Genomic DNA, 16,931 nt, shown 5'->3' with positions numbered 1-16,931 from the left:
TAATGTAAGGAACAGTTTTATGACAATAAATTTTATAACAAGATAAAGAATCTCTTGAAAAAAATCTTATCAAGCCAAAAGTAACATAATATGAAACAGTATACCAGAATACCCTATATGCACATACATACACACACACATACACACACACACACAAATACACACACACAGAGAAAGAGACAGAGGGACAAAGACAGAGACAGACAGAGACAAAGAGACAGAGAGACAGAATGATAAAATTATTATCATTATAAAATGATAAAACAGAAATGATAAAACAAAGAAAACACAAGGCACAAATGATTTCACTGTGAATTCTATTAGATATCTCCAGAAGGTAAAAATCAATATTATACTAGTTTAGAAAACTAAAGAAGAATAAACTTCTCAACGTGTTATAAAGCTAGAATGCTCTTATTATAAAACTTAACAAAAATATAAGAATGTAGTATGTACTCATTTCCCTTATGAACATAAGCAAGATCATTCTTAGCAAGATGTAAACAAATGAAAGTGGATTTGTGAAGAACGCAAAATTGGTACCGCATTCAAACATCCATCAGTGTAATTCACTGTTACAAAAGTATAAAGGACAAAATTTCTATGATAATTTCAATGTATACAAAGCATATTTGAAAAATTATCACTTCCGATTTTAAAAAATTTCGGCAGGTTAACAAACATCTTTTACGGAAATCTAACATCTAGAAACATATGGAAGTAAGACACTGAATATTTCCCCAAATCACTGGGTAAAAGACATGGATTCTCATTCTTATGGTTCTCACTCAGTGTCATTCCGGAGATACTCTCCATTGCGATAAGAAACAGAAAAGAAGTAAAAACGTAAAAATCTGAAAGAAAGCAGTAAAACTGTTTCTGTGACATGTCATTTTTATACAAAAATTCTGTAGAGTACAGAAAGCTATGAAACCTCTTATGTAAATTCAGCAAGATCACAGAATATAAGATTAATATGCAAGTCAGTTCTATTTTTATGTCTTGCCAACAAATTTTCAAAATAAAATTCTTTGATGGGAGCAGAATCCAAAGCACATTAATATTCTTTTGCTGAGCTTCAAAGAATGAAGGTATTCTGAGTTGATCTAAGTGAAAATTAACCAGCTTCACAAATATAAATGGACCCCTCAAAGCAAACTTCGGCCATCATGGGATTAAAACTGAAAAATACCTTGCCAATCCCCCACTTTTAACTTTCTCTCCAACACAAAAGCACTGTTGTAATGGAATTTCTAGCTCCCTTTGAGTTTATAAAGTCAGGCTTCGCAAGTAGCTGCCTGCTCTATATTAGCAATATCAGAAAGGTCTTTGGAGAAAAAATACCCTATGCAGTCACTACAGTAGGGGTAAACACAACAGCGTTCTCAGAGGTATTAAAATAAAGCCTGTGGAATGCACAAAATCTCAACAATGTTTTTCCTTGAAGAGATGTAAAGAGTGAATCCAAATTTCAAGAGATAGGGATAGGAATTATACAATGGCCACGACCTCTATGCTGCATCTCAAAGTTTACACACTTTACTCCATTTTCTTTGCCCCTCGCAGCTACCTTGGGAAATACACGTCACTAAGCTTGCTCTACAGTGTGAACGAGTGAGAGACCTGGATGCTATTGTGCCCGAGACCCCTGTGGTGCCACAAGTGAACAACTCTGCCTCAGGTAGTCTCTTCTCACCCCTAGTGGTGCTGTGTTTCCCTGGGCCTCATAGTGCAATGTTCATTTTCATGGCCACTGATGAAACCTGACTTCTACTTCTTGCAGTGACTTTGCAGTCCATAGTACAGTATGAGATAGATTTATTTATTTATGCTTAGGAACTGAATCCAGGACCTTTTCACTGAGCTATGGCCCCAACCCTTTTATTGTTTTATATTTTGAAACAATGTCCTGTTAAGTCGCTAAGTTGCCCAGGCTGAGCTCAAACTTGCGATCCTCCTGTTTCAGCCTCCCAAAGTGCTAGGACCACAGGTGTGTGCCTTCATGCCTGACTAGTATGATACTGTTGTATCTGGTTGGACACAGATTTTCTACTGGGACTTTAACTTTTTTATATTCTAGAAGAGGCATCTCTATATTCTCGTAATTCCTGGCCATTGGTGAGGATCCCATTGAATTCACATGCATCTCGGCTTCCTTCAGCAATCATGCAGACCCTGTCCTGGCTAAGGTAGGGCCTGGACTGAGCGACCCTACTGCTGTGGTTTAAGTCTGAAATGTCCCCAAGAGCCTTGCGTGTTTAGAAGTGGGTGCTTTAGGAGGGATGGATCAGGGGACACTCTACTCATTGTGGGATGAGTGCCCTGATGAGTTCAGATATGTTCACTGTTAGGAGGTCGGGCCTGGTGAGAAGAGGTGAGTGACTGGGGAGGGACCCGGGAGGATGGATCCTTCTCCCTGGCTTCTTCTTTCTCTTTCTGCTTTCCGGCTACCATGGGCTGAGACGCTTCCTCTACTGTACCGTTCTGCCTTTGCGACCAGCAGCCATGGACAGCACCCTCTGAAACCACGAGTCAAAGTAAACCAGCCTCACATGAGTTGCAGGTGCTGGGTGTTGTGGTCCAGCGACTGGAAAGTGACTCATACACTAACCCCAGGTGCAGTAACTGTGCGCCACAAGAGGAAGCATGAGTTGCTCACACTCTCCTGGACATTTCTGCTTGTAGTTATAGTCCTTCCCAAAAGAGCCATAACCAGAGCCAGGAAAATGTATGTCTGTGCCCCAGACTTTCCATTCTACTGTTTATACAATGATTGTTGCTGCAGTTTCAGTTCTTCAATTGAATAATAAAGAAATTAATACTGTCAGGGCTAGTAATGTACCTAGAAATGTGTTCTTCATACGTTTATCTCATTCCACAAAATGCAGAATCCAAGGTACTGTATTACGTCTGTTTCCTAGATGAGGGAGCACTGGCAAAGAGGAAAAATGTTGGTTACCAAAAAGCAAAGATAAACCCAGGGTTTCGATCCAGGCATTCTGGCTCCAATGTCTGACTCATAATCTATACCCTATGGTCCTTCACAAAGTGGAGCTATATGACTTTTGAGAAAATTTCTTACCCATAAAGCTACTTCTTTATGGAAAGAGTACACAACACACCAAAACTCATTAAATATCTTGGCATAAGCTTTGCAGTGGGACAAAGGGTAAAAGGGTTGGGTCATGCAAAGCCTTCATGTACCACCCTGACTAGCTTTCCTTTCTCTGCTGAGCCTGAAATGAAATAAACCATGCAGTCCCTGTCTCTTCTGTGATTGTTTCGACTTTGCACTGATCATGGCGAGATTAAGGGTGACAGTGGCCATTATGGCAACACTGGATGTCACCATTCCACTCTGGGGCCCAGAGTCACCATCTCATCACTGCCTGCCCAACCTCACAACTCCACTCAGATGGCACTGACCACAGGAAGCCCTGGAAATGGCGTTCCCATCCATGACCATGACCACCAACCCGCAGCACAGTTTGTCCCACTGTGTCCTGAAGCCACTGATGTTTGTCTTGCTGCCCTGAGACTGAGAGCGCTTTCTTGGCATGTCAGACTGTTTGAGGCTGTCACAGTCCCAGCTGTCCACCACTCTGAAGGAACACAAGAACCTCAGCCTTCCGACTGTGAGGCAAGAGAGCCTGTTGCTGTCCTTATTGTTACCTAATCTCCTCTCTAAAACCAGAAATGTAACAGCTTCTAACAAATGAGTTCATAGTTACAGTCACATACTTGAGCTCGGAAACAACTACAAATGCTTTCTAGGTCTCAATTTTCTAATACGTAAAATGCAATAATTCATGGGATTCCCATAAGCGTACAATAAGTTCCTTGTAACATTGTGTGCGCTGGGAATTATCATTATTCCACAGTGCTGTTTTGGCTACTGGAAATGGAACAAAAAGCAATGCCTCTCCGGCTATTGTTTGGTATAGAAACACTGGGAAAAAGTCAAGCAAACAGCACAGTCTCCAACTTTCCTCCATTTATTCTAAAGCTGAACCAAAATAACTCAGTAGGAATCATGAAGAAAAGAAAAGGATCAAGGGAAAATATGACACAAAACCCTCCGCCCTGTTGAAGTGAGTGGGTTTCCTGTTCTGCCATGCATACTTTATTGTCTTATTCAAGTTTGATGTAAATGCTATGATGTCACAGTCTTGGGATTCAGTCTGAACACTGTGAGGATCCGACTTGCAGTACTTCAAGAACATCTTTCTCCTTTCGCGACCGTTAGCCACAAATTTTGCGATGACTTTCAGAGATGAGACGTTTCACAATCAGTCTGATGTGCCACTGAAACTCACTTGGAATTACCAGCAGAGATCGCAAATGCTTTCTCAATCTTAGAGAATATTTTGAAGACAGAAATTTCCCTTTTCAAAAAGGAGCTACAAAATGTTTGACAATAGTCATTGTCCCAGAGTCTGAGGAACTTGAGGCCTGCAGTCATACAAATGATTATTTCATTCTTTCAATTCCCCCCTAATTTAAAATTCAATAATCTCCATGTCTCAAATAAGATCAACTCAATGCAGTTCATTTACTGTATAACAGTTTTGATTTTATTAGTGAAGATTTTTTCTTTTCCTATTATGAATATATAAATATGAAAATAAGGTATAAATTACCAAATGCTAATTTTTTACCACTGACAGTACAGTAAAGTTTCCGTATATAGAATATCAGACAAAAAGTGCAGTGAATATTTCAATGTCATCCTTCAATGCAATTAAGAGGTGGACCCAAAATAATCAAGACTGATGCCAGACATGGTGGAGAAGAAGCAGATCCAGTGGACACAGCCAAGAAGACCTCTGTGGCTGGAGTTCAGGGAACAAGCCAGGAAAGTTCCTGTTATCACATGCAAAGCGAAGTGTCTGGTTTACAAATGGTTGGAAGACCGATTTAAAGTTAATGTTTCCCTCCTTTTATCTTTAAAATAATAAAAAAAAATAAAGTTAGTGACACACATTTCCCTCCACTCTTTCGGTTTTCTTCCTACAATTTAAAATCCCCAGGAACAGGGAAAGTGTATTTGTTCCCTGTCATGCTAAAAGTGCCTAGAACAATACCTGAGTTTTAGCAAATTCTCAGAAATGTAATGGATGTCACACCTAAGAAAATATGATAAAGGTATTTAAAGAGAATATGTCAAAAATAATTACAACCTGGAGCTAGGGATATAGCTCAGTGGCACAAGCACCTGCCTAGCAAGCACAAAGTCCTGAGTTCAATCCTGGGTACCACAAAAAAAAAAATTACAACCTAAGAAGAGAATTATTAAACAAGACTTAAGAGTGAGATCCATGGCTGGAGTCTCTCCAAATAAGAGGAAATGATAGCAGAATGGCCAAGTAGACTCAGGCTGGGAATCTCGGGGTTAATACGAGGACCACAGATGTCCCTCAGATCTTACCAATGGGACAAAATAATGTGAACCAGAAAGTAGCAGGTCATGATTCCAAAGCTATCAAAATTATATGTCTTGTGGTTTTAATATAATAACAGATTATTTTTAAAATAAACCAGTGAATTCCATGCATAGAGAAAATCCCAGGCAGCAGAGAAAGGAAAAAGGCCATTTATCTGCATGTAAAAACTTTAGTAGCAAATATTTAAACCATGAGTATAAAAAGCTTAGAAATAGGCCTCCCTTACAGTCTGTACCTGAGCCACGCATGCCCCTGGGCTGCTCAGAGACACTGGTCCAGACAGCCCACACACCGCTAACACCGCTGTTCACGTCTGGGCCAACCCTGTGCATGCCCTGATCTGCTGGGGCGATTTTGAATCAGGCAGTCCATGAACTGCTGACATCGCATTTAGCATCTGGGCTTTGCACACACATTGGGCTGCCCAGGGACACAAGTCCAGGTGGTCTGTGAGCATGACACCATTGCATCTAGGTACTGAGCATGCTTTGAGCTGCCTAGGGACATCGGATCAGGCAATTTGCCATCCACTAGCATCACGGATCTTGTCTGAGACCTGGAAGAACTAGGTGCACTCCACCAACTGCCTGGTGACCCCAGAATAAACAGCCCATCTTGGGGGCCACTAAGGAGCAAGTTTGACCACCAGGAAAACTAGGGACACTAGCGACCTTGGCTGAGCTACCAGGGAAGAGTGAGATTGCATGCTCTGACTCTGGCATCAAAAATCACAAGATGAAGGACTAAAATGCAATCTCAGAACTCCACCCCACTCAGAAAAAGTCCAGAAGACATTGACATAGGAGAACTTGGTAATCACACACCTGAAATCGCTGAAATGATTGCAGTGGAAGTAAGGAAACAACTCCAGCAGGCCATAGAAGAAATCAGATCAGAAATAATCTCTCAGGTATACAATGAAATGACAATGATAATGAAAGAATTGCTCAGCACATCTAAAGAACACATATATAAAAAATAGATGAGTATAGGAAATCAATGGAAACACTAAATGAACAATATAGGAAAGAACTAGAACTCATGAAACAAATTTAAAGAGATATCTAGGAAATCAAAACTTCCATTGAAAGCTGGTAAAACTACTTGAATGAAGCTGAAGATAGAATTTCAGATCTTTAGAACAGCATGGCAGCTAACATTCATGAAAGGAAGGATCACTTAAAATTAACAAGGAACCAGGACAAATTAATTCAACAGCTGCAAGATAAGGCAAAGAGAAATAATGTAAAATTAATAGGTGTCAGTGGAACAGCAGGAGGCCACACAACTGACATAAAAAGAATATTTGCAGAAGTAATAGCAGAAAATTTCCCAAGCATGGAAAAAGAGTCTGACATACAGGGAAGTGAGGCATATAGAACTCCAACCAGTCATAACCAAAATAAAACTACACCCAGACATATAGTAATCAAGATCTCAGATATCCAGCAAAAGAACAGAATATTAAAAGCTGTTAGAGAAAAGAAACAGATCACCTATAAAGGAAAGCCCACCAGAATCATGGCAGAATTCTCAAAATAAACCATCCAATCCAGAAGAGCTTGGAATGAAGTATTATAGGTGCTGAAACAAAACAGCTTCCAACCAAGATTGATGTATCCTGCAAAACTATCCTCCAAATTTTTTTTTTTTTTTTTGGGTTTTTCTCCGGTACCAGGAACCGAACTCACGACCTTGCGCTTCCCAGGCAAATGCTTTTGCCGCTGAGCTAAATCCCCAGCCCTATCCTCCAAATTTAATGGAGAGATAAAGTATTTCCATGACAAAGAACAACTGAAGAACTTCATAAGTGCCAAACCAACCTTACAAAGAGTACTAAAAGATATTCTAGACAGAGATAAAAATGACCACAATTTCAAGAACAACGACAGAAAAGAACCTTCAAGCAGAGCAAACAATTAAACAGAGAGCAAAAGTAGGAAATCAACAAGTAAATAACATGACAAAGATAAGCCAACATATATCAGTTATAACCATTAATGTAAATGACCTCAATTCCCCAGTCAAAGGAAACAGACTGGCAGAGTGGATCAAGAAACAAAATCCAACAATATGCTGTATACAGGAAACACATTTTATGCTAAAGGAAATCCATAGACTGAAAGTCAAAGGATGGAAAACAATTCTTCATGCACCAGGAACCCAGAAAAAAGCTGGGGTTGCTATTCCGTTTCCAGTCAATGTGAATTCAAACCAAAAACAATCAAAAGAGATAAAGAAGGTCACTACATACTTGTGAGGGGAAAACTATAAGAGGAAGAGATAACAATAATAAACATGTATGCACCAAATATGGGAGCACCAAACTATATAAGACAAATCTTAATAGACATGAAAAACCAAGTAACTAATAACATTATTGTAATAGGGGACCTAAGCACTGCATTGACACAGAGAGATAGTTCAACTATACCAAAAAAAAAAAAAAAAATCAGCAAAGAAATAACAGATTTGAAGCAAATCTGTGAACAAATGGACTTAGTATATGTTTACAGAGTGATCCACCCAATAACATCAGAATACACCTTCTTCTCAGCTGCACATGGGACATTCTCTAAAATAAACCACATTCTAGGCCACAGAGCACACTTAACTGAATGCAGAAGAACTGAAATTATCCCATGCATATTATCTGACCATAGTGCAAGGAAATTGGAAATTAATGACAAAAGGAACCACAAAGTCTCCATAAACACTTAGAAATTAAATAACAACCTCCTATTCAATATAGTTCTAGCAACATTAGCCAGAGCAATTAGACAAGAGAAAAAATAAAAGGAATAATAAAAAGAATAAAGATAGTAAAGGAAGAAGTTAAATCATCATTATTTGCTGATGACATGATATGCTACATAGAAGACCCCAAAAACTCCATCAAAAAGCTTGTAGATTTAATATCCAAAGTCAGCAGTGTAGGAGGATACAAAATCAACATTCAAAAATCAATGACAGTCCTATACACAAGCAACAGAGTATTTCAAAAGCCATAATTTCATTTCTTTCCTTTAAAATTTTGAAAGCACCAGTGGGAATTTTCCTGATCATGCAAATTGTTACATAAGCAATATCCTTTACTTTCACTTTCTGTTGAATTTCACCTGAAAACTGCCACAATACAAATTTTTCTCTTGTCTTACTCAGATTTTTCTAAGGAATGATAAAAAGTAATCACCAAGCTATAGCTTGAAAGGGGATATTTAGTAAGAAAACCAAGGTAAATTTTGTTTTAATGTTTCTGAAGCATAGATAAAAGTTTACTGAAAGATAGTAAATTTAGGCCAGAATATGCCCATGACCAGTGTCCTGTGTCATAGCTACAAAATGGCTGCATGATATCTTTACACTTACTTTTTAATTCAGAAAAGTAGAACATACTATATAGCTTGAGATATGCATAAAATGGCAAGATAAAAACCATCCAATGCCACATTATTGTCGAAACATACTTCCCCATACAAATCACCCGATGGCAAATGCCAGTCATTAATATCTCAGACATTCCAGAAGACTGGACTAGCACAGAGACAAACTTACAATGACAGTGACAGCGTGGCAGAACTTTAAGTGCAAGCAATAAGAGACAAACTACCATTACTGTAAATAAACCAAATGCAATCTGCTCAGGAACACCATGTATGCTTGACTAATGCAGAAGATGGTGAGAAATGTGGTGCACTCATATTACTCCAGAAGGTTCCATAAACTTAACAGGACGTTGAATATCTCTAATTCTGTCAAAACCAGATTATTGTATAATTTTTAGGTAGAGAAATAAACATTTTTTTATTTTAGAGAGAATAAAAAAACATTTTTAAAAGTCCAGATAAATTTTTTGAAAACAGCAACTAATTTGGAAGAATGGACATTTTTAGTTCAAGAGTTCTAAAGATTAGGTAAGATGAAAAGGATGAAAAGTGAGAAGAATAAGAAAGATCTCTCTAGCTATCATTCCCAGGCTTTAACAAGCTGTTCTGTGCACACAACATAAGCCCACATGTCCAAGTAGAAGGTAAAGGAACTTTGTGATAAACTCTGCTTCTTTTAGGAAAAAGGAGCATCTCTTATGACCATTGAATCTGTACCTCCTCAGTTATCTTCATTCACTGAGATAAACGTACAGCGAAACAGCAAGCAGAAAATGTCTTATTCAAGTGGTCCCTTCAAGACATGTCCAAATGTGTTTATGTTCTGATGAGAACAGCATACAGTACTGTCCACACCTTTCCAAGATTGCTATGTTGTAATTATGAAATTCACAGTAATTGAGTTCACTTTGAAAAAGGTGATTAGCTAATTAAAATAAATGGTGCGGATCCAAACAAACTTTCTCTTTTAAAACATTCACTTTAAAGTAATAATTTTAAATTATAAAACGATTTAAAGACCCTCTTCATATAATGTTAATATTTTTTGACAAAGCATATAATTAAATCGTTTCTACCAAACTTACTTAGAATATATACTGTTGTATACTAACGATTGTACAGAACGTAGTGAAAAAGACAAAGCCATTGCAATGGTGTGCTTATTAACATAAACACATAAATGAAAACCATGCACAAATATCGAAGATTTTCTTTAACACTGGAGTGGGACTTTTTGTGTGGTTAGAGAAATATGAAAGATTTGTGAGTTACAAGTTCAGGCAAGGTGAAAGGAAATAAAGTTATTTTCAGGATCCAAAGAATCTGTAACACTTGGAGATTACTTCCTCACAAGGTGAATAATTTCTGTTTGGTGATTACATTTTCTTCAACACTTCACAGGACGTGTGGGTCCATATTCCCTTACCGCACATCCTGACTCAGACATTCTGCTGTTTGACCCCTTTCCTGCAAACGTATATGTGGAGGGCATGCCTAGAGCTCAGCTAGAATCATCTCATCTTCTTTCAATCTGTAATCTCATCAAAAGGTTAATTTGAAGAGAGACTTCATTTTAATTGCTTTTGCTGTTGGACAACCAAATGTTTTGGAGAGCTTATCTTTCTACACCTTTATTTATGCAAAATCTCAACTAAAAAGCATAAAAAGCAAAACTCAAACATATCCATTGTTTTTCTCCATGCATTTATTACTCATAGTATTTAAAGTTGTTGAGAAATTGCATTCATTGAGGGAAATGTCAAATGACCTAGGGGTATACAAGGTCTACAGGGCCAGTGTGAGGGCCAGCTTCATTGCTCCTGTAATTTTCTCTTCTGCTCATCAAGAAAAACAGTGAACGACCACTCAGGTCTTTCCTGTATGCAGTCAAACATTTTGATAGTCATAGTCAGGTGAATTGTTTAAAGTGAAAATTAGCACCTACTAGTGATATTTTTGCATATTTCAAAATTTCCTCATAGAATGATGAAACAGAAATATAATTTCCACACTGTCTGGCTGTCTAATGCTTCGTAAGTGTTCAGGTTACTCTCTATGCCGATATATACCATTGTTTAATCAAACATTTTTTCATAGATGGACACATATGTTGTTTAAAAAAATTCCTCTTGACATATTCTCCTCTGAATGTTGCCTAGCACTGTACAGACTTTACATGGGCACATATAAAAGCATTTTTGTCATTTATGTGTATTTAAATTTCTGATAGATATTCACACATAGGTATTCACAAGAAAAGTTTTTTCAGGCTCTCTTTCTATCAGAAACTTATAAAAATATAGTTTCGACTCATGTCGAATACTAGATGCCAGAAACACTGCCATTATTTCCAGCACTGTAAAAATGTTATTCACTGATATAAAAAAAATTGCTTTTCATTGATTGCAATTAAATTGAAACATTTAAAAGTGCTCATTGACCATTAGTATGACACCCCATAAATTATCCTTTCACATGCTCTTCTTGACTTGTTCCCTGAATTCTTTAGGAATACTACATGGATTTTTAAAAAGTATGCATATGTAATGGATGATAACTTATTTAGTAAGTATTTGTAGGTAGTTCCTGCCAGTCTATATTTTATGTTGCACTTTATACACTTCACTATGCCATTCTAAATTTTTATGTTGACAAATTCATCAATGCTTTCCGTTGCGGTAGGAGACTTAGCCTTACAGGGGACCCAGGGGAGAACAAAGATGAAACACAGACAGAGTCAGTTTAGCACGTGGCGGTCAGGGGCTCTTGCCTCTAGTAGGCAGAGGAGCCCCGAGAGTCCAGCTTGTCCTGCTTCTATTCACTCAGACACAGGTACAAGCAATGAAAGTAGAACAAGCTTCATCTGCCCCCCATTACCGCTGAGTACGTGCCCAGGCACACAACCTGAACCCGGCTGTGCTCGCCTTTCCCTAGAACCTGCAACGACATCATCCCTGTGTGCAGCCTTCCTCCTTGGTGCTCACAGAGGAGGCAGATCAGGCCTCAGTTCTCCTCTGGTCTCCCACACTTTGCACTTTTAAAACTGAAGTAGAAAGCCTACATGCTTTTAATTACACAACTGCTTCCTCATGTTCCAGTGTAGAACTTTCATATTGTTTGACATATAATTTGTTTGAAGATCTCCTATTTTTTTGGTATTGTATTACCTAGGGGGTTATTAGTACTTTTTTTTTTTTTTTTTGGTACCAGAAATCAAACTAAGGATCTTGTGCTTGCCAAGAAGGCACTTACGCCACTGAGCTATATCCCTGGCCCCTAATATTATTTTTGATACAGAAAGGGAGCTAAATTTTCCAAAGACATAAGCTCAGTAGCTTATGTTTTCTCCTCTTGCTACCTTTAAAATCTAAATTTTCCTTATGCTCCTTCAAAGCCCATTTATAATATATTTGCATTTTTCTTAATCTCATCCTTACTAATGTCAGTTTACTTCCTAATCTTTCAGTGCCCAAAGTTCCCTCACTGCAAGTAACACTAGTAGTGAAAGGAGCTGGACTGAAAACCGCCCCTCAGCTTCTACTTGAATCTCTGGGGTAGAATACAAAGGATTTACATGGCCATATGACCAGGATGAATATGTATGCTCAATTATGTAATAGCAAGATACATGAAATAATATCAATGTCTTTATCATTACTGATCTGCAGACATAAAATAGCTACTGATGTTTTCTAAAAGCCAAAATTAATATTTGTTGCCAGAAGTCTTTATGTGACAAATTCTCAAAGGCAATAAGCAAAGCCAGCCAGCGTCAGTTCAGTACGCTTGTGTATCCCCCCGCTGTGAGGAGGCGTGCATCACCCCACAGACCGAGTAAAGCCCATTCTGTTCCTACCAGGGGGTATTACAGGGCCCCAATAGTGAACACGAAAGGAAAAGCAAATTACAGGGGAGAGAATCAACAAGAGGAAATGAGAGAGAAGAAAAACATTGTCCCAATCGTTTTTGAGTCCTTATAATTATGAAGTTAAATCATTCCTTGAGGGTTATTGTGATAGTGGCTGTATAACAGACAGGGAGCTGGCAGATTAGGGTAAGATATGATGTTTCTACGCTTGCATGAGAATTAAAATTAAGAAAAAATCAACAAGGAAGTGATCACTTTCACAGAGCCACATCATTTTAGTCTAGCAATTCAACAGCTGTTTATTAGGAAGAAAGTGAGAATTAGAAGCCCTTTCCAAAGCAATCTGCAGCAGATGCATAAAAATTAACATATCATGATTTTGGCCATTGCTAATGAAATCATATTCTTGAAGAGGTATCCTCCAGCTGTTTATTAATCTTATTGTTATTATTTTTAACAAGAAATTCCTCTGGCATTGCAAATTGTGTTTTGAGTAGTTTAATTTCATTTTCAAATCCCAGAATCAAAATTCACTGATCTCAGTAGCTAATTAAAAAACAAAAGCAAATTCCTCCTAAAGATAAGATTAAGGTCTTATTTAGATGCTGTCTATTGCCATTTTTCTTGTAGAAATAATTTGCATAAATACATATAGAAATATTTATCAACATTTGTATTTTTAAATGTATAAAGGGAAATTCGGATAACAAAACATTAACCAAGAGAGTAATTCAGAGCAATTCCTACACTGCAATACTGCACACTGTCCCCTCAACCTTGTGCCAATGCATTTCCCCCATTGCAAATTAAGCCTCATATTCACTAAGAAATTTCCCCCCATTCCCTCCTTTACCTATTTCCTAGAAGCCAGAGTACACATTCTCTCCTTATGGAATAGAGCTACTCTGGGTAGGTCCTGTATATGGAACCTTACACTATAGGAACCTTGATGTCTAGTTTCTTTCATTAGCTTAATATTTTGAAAGTTCATTTACATTGTTGGCTGTATCAACATTTTATTCCCTTTTACATATATCTATGAACATAGACAGATATAGATATATAGAGGCATTTGTTTATTTATTCACTTGTTGATAGAGTTAGCTCTCTGCTATCGCCACTTCCTGCAACGCAGTTCTGATATGTACTTGTTTCAATACTTGTTTTCAAAATACATTTGGTATTTACATAGTAATGGAATCTCAACATTATATGGTAATTTTGTTTCATTTTTTGAGGAATCACCGAACTTCAGAGGCTGAAACCCTACTGCCAGCAATATAAGTGTTCCGGTTCCCACGCAATCTCACCAATGCTGGTTAATTTGTCTCCCATTTCAAAACATACCCATCCTAGTGGTACAAGCTGGAACATCCTAACTGTCTTCCTTTTCTTTCATTTCCTTTTTTAAAAATTCTCTAGTCTGCAATTCATCTAAGCAAATTTCCCATTAAGGAAGTGCAAGACTGCTGGACATCTTTCTATTCATTTACTGGACATTTGTGTACCTTTGGAGAAATATCTGTTCAGTATTTATATTCTTAAGCCCTTTGAAATAGGAAAGTAAACTTTTTTAGCTACAGTCTTAAGAGTGACCTGTTAACAGAGAACAGAATGTTTGCTTATAAAATTGTTTTCATAAAACTTATCTAACTTTTTCCTTCCATATTTTTGTGTTCTACGTCTCTCCTAATTTCACACTGTAAACTTCTTTAAAAATGCTACTTTACAAGTCATACTGGCCTCATTATCAAATTAACTTTTAACATTTGTTTGGTCTGCTACAGGTCTTCCAATGCTCATTCTCTTTCTTTAGAATAAAATAATTATGCTAAGGCCAAATGAAAGGCCCTCACAATTCTACTTTCTGTTAAGTTTTGATTCAATTCAGAAAATATAGGCAAAATCCCTCAGAAACACCCAATTAGAAAAGCAGGGTGCACCTCACACATTGGGAAAATACCCACTTAACGCTTCTATGACCAGTCAGGAAATTGTGTGCAATAAAGTGAATTTTGCCCTTTATACTCAAGTGGTGAAATGTACTGTAAATGTAAAGAAATTTGAGTTAAAGATGAATAATAAGAGCCACAGAGTGACAATAAAGTGGCATAAAACTCAACAAATCATCTTTTCCTTGAATTTTAGTTGCCTAGAGACAAGTTTCACTTCACAGGGATGCAGAGCACAGGAAAAAGAACTGCAGTCAAATCCAACTCCAGGCGCTCCTGAGAGCCCATCCTTCCTGGATCCACTGAGAAGAGTCTGTGTTGTCTTAGCCTCATGGTGGTACTGTAACAGCATGCCTGAGACTCCACTGTCTATAAATAAAGGGAATTTAGTTCTCACAGTTGTGGTTTTGGACTTAATTCAGTATCAAGCATCAGATGTCTGTCATTTGGCAAGCAGTGTCTATTTCCAACATGGTGCCCTGTGTGAGCAGTCCTTGCCTGGTACAGGAGCAAAAGGAGATGAACACTGCCTCCAGAGCAGAAACCTGGGAGGCAGCACAAGAGATGGATGGTCTCTGAAGCATCTTCTAGAGGGTCATAAATACCATCTATGAGGGTGGAGGCCTTATAGTCTAACCACATCACAAGGGGTCCTCCTCTTAATACCATTTTCCCAGGGTTTATGTTCCAACATATGAATTTTGAAGGGACAATACCTGCAAACCACAGCAGCAGTCACTGAAGCCGACTTTCTAAATGCTCTTCATGTAATATCACTGATGTAAAGCATCTATCGAGAGACTGAAGGCAAGAATTTCTATTTTCTCTGTCCCCAGAATGCATTTCTGTTATATGGAAACATCCTGGCTTCCAAGCTGATGTGGAGACTCTTCTGAAAAATGATTCCTGTTGGTTTTGAGAAAGAAAATGTAATTGATCCTTTTTTATTTCTCTTTATTGTACAGCTAGTTATGTGTATAAGGTACCACAACGTCCAGGTATCATAGACATTTTCAGAGTTTGAATTCATCCAAACATTTCTTCATTTAAAAATATTCTCAAAAGTCTTACAATGGCTAAAGACCATCCTAGGAACTGGAGACTCAAAAGGAATCCAGAACAATTCTATGGATTAGGGCGCTCACAGTCCACTGAAATAGCCAAGCAAGAGATCCTGTGACATGCTACTTAAGTGTTCAGATCACCAGAAACTCAACATGATTTAAGAAAGGTGAAAGAACAAATAATACAGGAGGACCCATGAAAGTTTTTAAGAAAGAACGGGGACTTCTGCAGAAAGAAGGCAAGATACGTCAATAACACAGGGCGGGAAGGGAAATGGGACAACAATTCTCCTTATGAATACAACTTTTTGCCCAAGAATGTTTCATCCATCACATCTCCTTGATAGCAGCTATTCAGCCACCTTCTCCCCCAGAACACAGGAGCATAAAACTGGAAGAGCATCTCATGGCTCAGACTTGCTCTTGTCCCACCAAGTACAAACTAATTAATCGATTAAATGAAAGCTTGAAAAATACACACACATCCAGCTAAGTCAACACATATATTTTTTAAAAATTAAATAGTGTTCTGACCCTTACAATGTATTTCAAGCAGAGATAAATCCAAGCTAACTACAAATTTTGAACACATTTGTATAAGATTAAGAAAACATATCACCTAAAGCAATTTCTTATGGATAAATTTCAAACTTACAAAACAAGTCAGTATAACTAAGGAAAGCAATGACTGGGTTTTGATATTAGACATGTTTAATAGAAATAAAAGCACAAAATTTGAGGTTTATCTTTTCCAAGAAATGAAATCATTGCCATGAAAGTTTTACCACAAACTTGATCTCTACTGTGCTTAAAATCCTTTAAAGGAAGATTTTTTTTTATTAGTACATGATTACTGTATGATTACATTCATTGTGGGGAGTTGATACATACATGAACATAACACATCTAAATCTTTCTACTTCTCCTTCCTCTCCCCTTTTACTCCTTCTCCTTTCCCTCTCCTCCCTTCAGCTCTTGGTATCTTCATTTACAAAATATCTCCTGTTTCTTATTATCTGTCTTTTATTTTATTCTTTAATTTATTTATATCTTAGGTTTCTCATATAAGAGAAACTATGTGATATTTAAGTTTGTTGATCTGATGGATTTCCTTTAGCATAGACTCAAGGTGCATACATTTTCTTACAAGTCACTATGTTTACCTTTCTTTGTGGCAAAGCAATACTCAAAATATCATATTTTCTTTATCCATTCAT

The 16,931-nt window shown here is 37.6% G+C and overlaps 1 long non-coding RNA gene across 3 annotated transcripts in view; it reads right to left on the bottom strand.

The window, feature by feature from the left end:
• LOC102016306 overlaps window positions 1-16,931 on the bottom strand; it is a 37,449-nt gene that overhangs the window by 8,253 nt on the left and 12,265 nt on the right. For all 3 annotated transcript variants that reach the window (XR_261747.2, XR_001234922.1, XR_001234923.1), the window contains one exon: window positions 15,367-15,556. This is a non-coding gene — a long non-coding RNA (uncharacterized LOC102016306). The remainder of the gene's footprint in view (window positions 1-15,366; window positions 15,557-16,931) is intronic.

The sequence above is a fragment of the Chinchilla lanigera genome, unplaced genomic scaffold (assembly GCF_000276665.1).
Source record: "Chinchilla lanigera isolate Chin_1 unplaced genomic scaffold, ChiLan1.0 scaffold00035, whole genome shotgun sequence".
NCBI classification, from domain to species: domain Eukaryota; kingdom Metazoa; phylum Chordata; class Mammalia; order Rodentia; family Chinchillidae; genus Chinchilla; species Chinchilla lanigera.
The sequence above is the reverse complement of the archived record's forward strand: the minus strand, read 5'-3'. Positions and strand labels throughout refer to the sequence as shown.